Here is an 8064-nt window from a genome sequence, read left to right as displayed (position 1 = left end):
CGAAGACGCTTATGTAGACTTTTATACGATAAAATATTTTGTATACAATAAAGTATTCTCTAATAAAGTATACATTTGTGTGTGTGTGTGTGTGTGTGTGTGTGTGGTGTGTGTGTGTGTATGTGTGTGTATGTGTGTGTATGTGTGTGTATGTGTGTGTATGTGTGTGTATGTGTGTGTATGTGTGTGTATGTGTGTGTATGTGTGTGTGTATGTGTGTGTGTGTCATCTCTTTTAGTTGTAATACGGCTCTCTTGGTTCACGATATCTTAATACCTATATTCATAATCCTTTCTTATTTTAAGGATGGAGGAAGCTTCCATGCAGGATTTCGAATTTCCAAGGCCTTCTTGTTTCATAAACGGATCTCAAGTCTGCCGAAGGAAGGAATATTTTAAGAATTTTAGGCTACGTTCCAAAACTTCCTCTCCGAGGAAGATTTTATTCTATATACTATAGTATACGTTACATGTACTATATATTTCGAGTAAAATTTTCCTCAGAGAGGAAGTTTTGGAACGTAGTCTTAGTAACCTACTGAGGGTAGCATGTCATAATAGTATATGCATATCTAATATCATGAATTATGAATAATAAAGGTTCAAAAGGTTGTTGATTAAATAAAATAATTAAGCATTTTGCAACAATAATAAAAAATAAAACTAAGGCCGGTTCACACCTTGATGGAAAAGCGGAAGTCAATCGGAACTCGCAGTAGTAGTAGGCGGTACATTTCACTTGTTGACTTCTTTCCGCGAGTTCTAATTGGCTTCTGCTTTTCCGCTTTCCGTCAAGGTGTGAACTCGGCCTAATAGCGAATTTGATTGGACGCACTCATTGCGCATTAAAAAACATTAAAACATACACAAAATAACGTAAATATATGTCTATAAATAACATAGAAATCGATTAAATTGTGAAATACTCAATACATTTTACTGTTAGATAAAATATGTATTTTATAATTCGAAATATTTGCATTTTATTTATATAATGCAAATATTTGCATTATATTCTAATTAAATTAGATGTACAATGGCTTTAATATGTCTCAGTGCTTCCAATCGAATTCGCCATAATGCTTATTACGAAGAAGGAGAAAATGCTTTTAGAGAAAAAAAGCTATCAAAAATAATTAATCGATGCGTCAGATTTAAATTAAAAGTATCGAAAGTAAAATGACCGTTGTGACGAATTAAATTTGGAGGATTTGCTTGCTTATGAAAGTTACATCTTCTCTTCAAGGAAACTCATAACCTCGAAAAAAGAAAGGGCTAATAAGGCTCCTTGTTTGGTCAAGGAAGGAATTTTTATGAAACATGAAATGAGGAATAAGAAATCTTCATTCCTCAAGGAAGGATATGGATATAAGATGCTTGAATATAAAACTGTACTTAAGATGCTTGAATATAAAATCCGACTATGAATACCGGCTTCAGTTCCATTATGCTCTTGCATACCAGCGCGATGCGCGACATCCAGGTGCATTCTGAGTTATGCATGAAACGTATGATGCATTTGTCCTCGTTTATCAAATAATAAAGAAAGATAAAATAATAGATTATGTACTTCATGCATAACTCGGAACGCACTCAAAGAAACTATATCAATCACTTCTTTTAAAAAGTTTATAGCTTCATTATATATATTTATCGATATACAATTTCTCTAACGCGGTTGACATTCCTTGATGACATAATTTGAAACCACCTATTAATTACACCAATAAACTAGGAAGTTGTTTTCCACTTTGGCTTTAAAAATTCATCGGAAAGTAATTCTTGTGCTGCCTTTACACGGTCGCGGTTAAAAGCATTTGTAGCCAACACGCATTTTTTGAAAATAAAGTCATTTTATATCTATCACTAGATTGTTTTTGCAATTTTGGAATTCTCCATATTGTTTGATTTGCAACACTCGTATTGGAAGTAACAATGCACACGTAAACCAATCCTCTGCCTTTTTAATGAGCGCATGGCAATTGCCCACGATTCAATTGCGCACAAGTCAATCACAGTGCTAAAAAAAAATAACCCAAAACTCTCTATGCAGAAGTCGCTGTGATTGGCAGTTCTCAATTAAACTGCTCTCCTTTTCAAGAATAATATATTTTTTTTACAATTGATCCACGCTACTAGGAGTGAAATAATAGCCTACAATTTGTTTCCATCTGCTACTAAACCCGCGATATTATCAAAGCTTGCGTTGCCAAATCTTGAGTGCAATTTGAAGAAACTACCTTCCCAATGCATGAATTCGACTCAAACGATTTACTAACCAGTATTTGTATTTCATCTGAAACTATATTAACATGCATATATCTATATCATTACAAAAATAAGTCTTTATATTGAAAAATTTAAAAATATTGTCACTTGCCACTATGCCATTATTGAAAGAAGAAGCATCATTTTACGAAGTTCCTCATATCTCTCCATGCAAATCTTAATTTGTTAGCCTTTTGAGAGAATCAATTGGCCATTTTTGAATAATATCCTTAATATTTTCAGTTAAATCTATTTCATTTAAAATTGATTTTATTTATTTATCTAAAATCGAATCCCCAGTACTCTACGTAGTTGCTTTATCTGCTTTTCAATTGCTGTAGTTTTTTTCTTCATCTTCTTGCGCAATTTTTTACTTTTTTAAAAAAGTAATAATCTCTGCATCTTCTCATCAGAATTTTTGGTAATTTCCATTTCTCCTATGTCAAGTTCTTCATCAGATAACGTTCCTTCGCTGCTTACGATATCACTTTCAATGATCTGTACACTGATGTTAACATCAACAATAATACTTTTTTCGGCATAAGTAACCAAGTTGGTATCTTTATCCAAATATGTAAACAAAGTATAGATATTGTCATTTTTTAATAATTGTTATTAAATTGAATTGAATTTTATTTAATTTTATGTTCACTTTTTAAATATTAATATTATATTATATACACCATGATAAAAACCATTTTGTATTTAAATGATTCTTGTTCTTATTAACAATTTATGTTGAATTTTTTAATATATTCGAATGCTATTTAATTATAATGTAATACAATACATAATAGTAATATGATTCAAATAATACAAATTAATTAAAATTGTTGAGAAGGGCTAGAATAAGATTGAAAGAATAAGATTGAAATAAATAATAAGATTGAATATAAATAATAAATATAATTTAATTAACCACTAAACAATATAAGAACTATACAAATGATAGATTCCGGTCAGTTGAGGGATTTTTTAAACGTTTTATCGACAATTGTCGTTATTGTTAATAGTCAATGACAGCTGTGCTTTCTCCCAAGATTGTCCTGTTAATGGCTGTCGCTAGTTAACGATAAGATGTTTAGAGAACTCCGCTACAGGCGGAAAAAAGCGATTATCTCACCATTTTTATCTACTTTGACTTTACGTAATTCTATCATAAAATAATTGTGATACATTAGCAAGCAAATAATCATTTTTGTGTACACGCAACGACATTGTCGAAAAAAGAGCCTTTTGAATTATTAATATTAATAAACGTATTAATAAATTCGTATTAATAAATTTAACTGTAGAATGTGATTTAATATCAACGTGATAACTACATAATGTGATTCAGCTATCAATTTTTACGTCTATTAAAAATCTGTTTTTCTTCTCATTAGTTTTAGCATTAACCCGTTTATAATTTAAATATGTTTATAGCAATTGTTTGTTACATGTTTAACATTGATAATGATCCGATTGGAATCGAAACGTCGTTTGTATAGTTCTTACATTTTATTTACTGCTCAATTATATTAGATTTATTATTTATATTCAATCTTTTTCTTATAGTTCGTAGCCTATAGTTCTTAACACAATGTTAATTATTGTGATTATATTAAAAAAAAACTTAAAAATTTTGTGTTAAATTGAATATTCAATATTTTTTAATGGGAAAATGACAATTTATGAGTAAGTGACTAAGTAACATAAAAATAAAGTATTTTAAAACAAATTCTAAAATGAATAAATTGAGTGTTAATTTATATGTTAATTTAACATATCACAAATGTTAATTATACCAAAAAAATATACTTTCACAATTTTTTAAATAAACTTTTTCATTTTTTTACATAATGTTTGAGTTATTTTCTAATATATTCATTTTGTGTTAAATGAACACAAAAATTTGAGTGGACAGTTTGGGATATATATTCAACATAAATTTTTCAATGGTAAATATTAGCAAAAATTTAATAGTTGTCATTTAATTTAGTGGATACATAAGAAATAAATGATGAAATAAGAAATCAAAAGTCGTACATAAAGGATATCTATCTATCTACCTATCTATCTATCTATCTAGACATTTTGACTATACTCAACATATTTTCCTAACAAATAGCAAATAAAACACATAATAACACGCGAACAGATCTTATAATTCCACTGCAATCCACACTCGTATATAATTCTCCAATTTAAATGACCAGTAAATAAATCATTCACCTCAGACACATACAAAATTCGCTGGAAATACTGGCTGTGTATTCAGCACATGATGAAAAGTCGATTCTACATTAGTTGCAAGCCGATCACAAGTTTGTTGTGACAGCCAATCTGAAGCTTGCATTTTGAAATCAACGCTTCATATTGATTATCGCAATAAACTTGCTTAACGTATACTGTAGTTTCAGCACTGGCAGCAACTGACAGTGAATATCGGAACGCATCCACAGTTTCCACCGAACGTTTAAACCGGATCAGAATGTAAGAACCAACTAACCAACTGTATTCGAGTATTCCCCTGTTATAGTCGAACGACAGGAGAATGCTTGACTGTAGTTGGTTGATTTTTACATTCTCCGATTTAAACCCTCGATAGAAACTAGGTCTTGTCTGATTGTTAGTTCTCGCATATAGAAGTGCGGCAACGGAAATTATCGCACTAATCAATAATTCTATGTTTTTGAGGTTTATTATGGTTCTTGAAAAGAGGTGAAAATTACGAAAGTGATCGAATTTATTAGAATATTTGTAACTTCATTGATTAATACTTAGTTTGCTCATTTTTGTAATTTTCACTTCGTCTAAAGAACTGTAATAACTCAGCAAACGAGAATGGATGAAATGAATTGAAATAGATTCAGATTTTCAGAAATATTGATTCACGAATGTTAAAAAAATGAATGCTTTTCAATCCTGAATGCATTTTTATTCATTTATAGGAATTGCATATCTCTATGCCTTTTAATCTAAAAATAATATTAGTTTTTTCTATGCATTGTGAATATTGTCAATTCAAAATTTTGAATAGGAAATGTAATTTTTCAATCCAATTGAATTTAATCCAATTAAATCCAAAAAAAGTAATTGAATTAAATCCAATTAAATCCAAAAAAAGTTCGCTATTTAAAATACGCATTCGGATAGAAAAAATTTCAATCCATTTTAATCCATTCTCGTTTGCTGGGAAACCTTCTTAAGTCGGCCTCACCATGTAAAACAGCTATAGCACTCAAGAGACTCAGGTCAAAGTCTTGCTACAAATGCTTTGAAGCATTTGATGGATCAATTAGAAGAAAGAATTTTACAAACTGACCAATTAAAAAACGCTTCAAAGCGTTTGCAGCATCGCGTTGATCGTATCCTCATTTTACCCAGCAGCAAATGAGGATAGATTAAAATAGATTGAAATTTTTTTCCGAATGCGTATTTTAAATAGCGAATATTTTTATTTTATTTTATCGGATTCAGGTGGATTCAATTAGATTCAATTGGATGCAATTGGATTGAAAAATTACATTTCCTATTCAAAATTTTGAATTAAACAGTATTCACAATGTGTGTGTTGTGCACAGAAAAAGCTAATATTATTTTTAGATTGAAAGGTATAGAGATATGTTCCATGCAATTTCTATAAATGAATAAAAATGCATTCAGGATTGAAAAGCATTCATTTTAATAACATTCGTGAATCAATATTTCTGAAAATCTGAATCCATTTCAATTCATTTTAATCCTCGTTTGGTGGGTGCATATGGAATTTTTAAATCCTTTTTTTACAATCCTAGCTAGGTATCAATGATGTTCAGCCCAAACTGGATACAATTCTTAATCTTATCTTTGTACTTTAAAATACATGATCGAAAATTTCTCTACATTTTTTTTTCATCGGGATATTTAATTTTTCATGAAATATAATATACGAAAAAATCAGAAGTGTTTCTTAACTTTTGGCCGAAGTTCTATATGTATGTTATTATTCTTAAATCAATAACATAATTTTTTTAAAACTCTTCTCTCAAATGATGAGATTATGCATTTTTCAAAATTTATATCATTACAGTTGCTATTTTATTATTATGTAATCAACGTAATAGAATATAATTATGAATAAAATATTTGTTGCTTGAACTATATGTTGTTTTATTAAGTCATTGTTAGATTTTTTTGGACATAATGCGAATAATATTACTAAATAAATTTTTTTCAAAATTAGTCGGAAATATAATATAGTATCAAGTATCATTATTATTGTACTATTCAAGAAAATTATATATTATTGACATATTATTATGATATATCTAAAAGAATTTTTTTTGAAATAAGAGATACAATACGAAGCTCTTAACAATAAGACGCCAAAAAAAGAACAATTTTATTATGGATGTTAGATTATCTTTATTATTACATTTGTGTTTAAAAGACATAACTTATTTATAAAAATATGGGAAGTGGGGCAGAATATAATAGGACCGAACAAATCCTTAGTTTGCTTATAGAATAGTTAATACTAATAAAACTCAGTACTTTTTACAAGTTACACGGAATAACAAAATCTAGTAATAATCGGTCAGTTATCTACCCTATTGTAAATAATTGTAAATTATTATAGCATAATACTTAAGAGTTATATCGCATTTTTAACACAGAATGCTGGTGTATCAGAGAGCAGTTGCTGTTAAATTTTGAACACATAAAATCGCTTTTGCTTGCTCAATAATTTATATTATATATAATATCTACGTATTGCTAATTTTTTTTTTAATAAATGAATCGAGATTGCAGATCTTTATTCAATACTATTTGGATTTCATTATCCTTTTAAAAATTGTACTTTTAGTTGCACTTTTGTGCGATTATTTCACTTGTGAATATTATATTGTGAATATGTATATGTATGCATATGTGTGTGTGTGTGTGTGTGTGTATGTGTGTGTAGATACACACGTACATGTACACGCATACATATATACATATATATATATATATATGTATATGTATGTATGTATTTTGTATGTACAATATATGGATTTGTATATAGTTTTGTATATAGTTTTCTTAAAATACTTATTTCTCTATACAGAAAATATTCTTTTTGTCTTTCTTCTCATTTTTATTACTTAACAAAATCTATATAATTTTGATGATATGCAAGGCAGTTCTAAAGATATGTAATTTGTTATAAAAAAGTGATACAAGTAAAAAAGTATTATCTCTCTCTGGAAAATGTATGTTTATAAAGCAAGCACTGAAATTGCATTGGATTCATAATATGCTCAATGATTAAAGAAAAGCTCCGTTACACCGTTGTATGTAATTCAAAATTGCATCAAGGATCGCGTTCATACAGCAATTCTTAGTGCAACAGCAAACTGCATACGACATATAAAATATGTTTATATGATAATAATATAATGGAGACATGTGATTATACTTTATGCAGTACGTCTTATGGAAGTATAGCAATATAGCTAAACTTATATGCATAGTGTATAAAAAAATATGTAAAAACAGTTTGTACAAAAATTCAGGAAAGAAAAGATAATTATATAAAAGTACTTAAACAGTAAAAGATGAGCGAATAGAAAAGATGAAGGAGTATTTACATTTACATTTCATCTTTCGACATAAAATTAAAACAGAACCATTCTCGAATTTCACAAACAGATCGTATCGATAATACCAGTAATCCTCTTCGTGTAACATACGAAAACATGTATCACTGGCAATATATTGCAAAAGCGCGCGCACGAACTTTCTTCATCCCGCAACAATAGTTAATTCTCTTTTCTCTCTCTCTCTCTCT

Source organism: Atta cephalotes (assembly GCF_000143395.1).
Source record: "Atta cephalotes unplaced genomic scaffold scaffold00045, whole genome shotgun sequence".
NCBI lineage: Eukaryota > Metazoa > Arthropoda > Insecta > Hymenoptera > Formicidae > Atta > Atta cephalotes.
Note: the sequence above shows the minus strand (reverse complement) of the source record.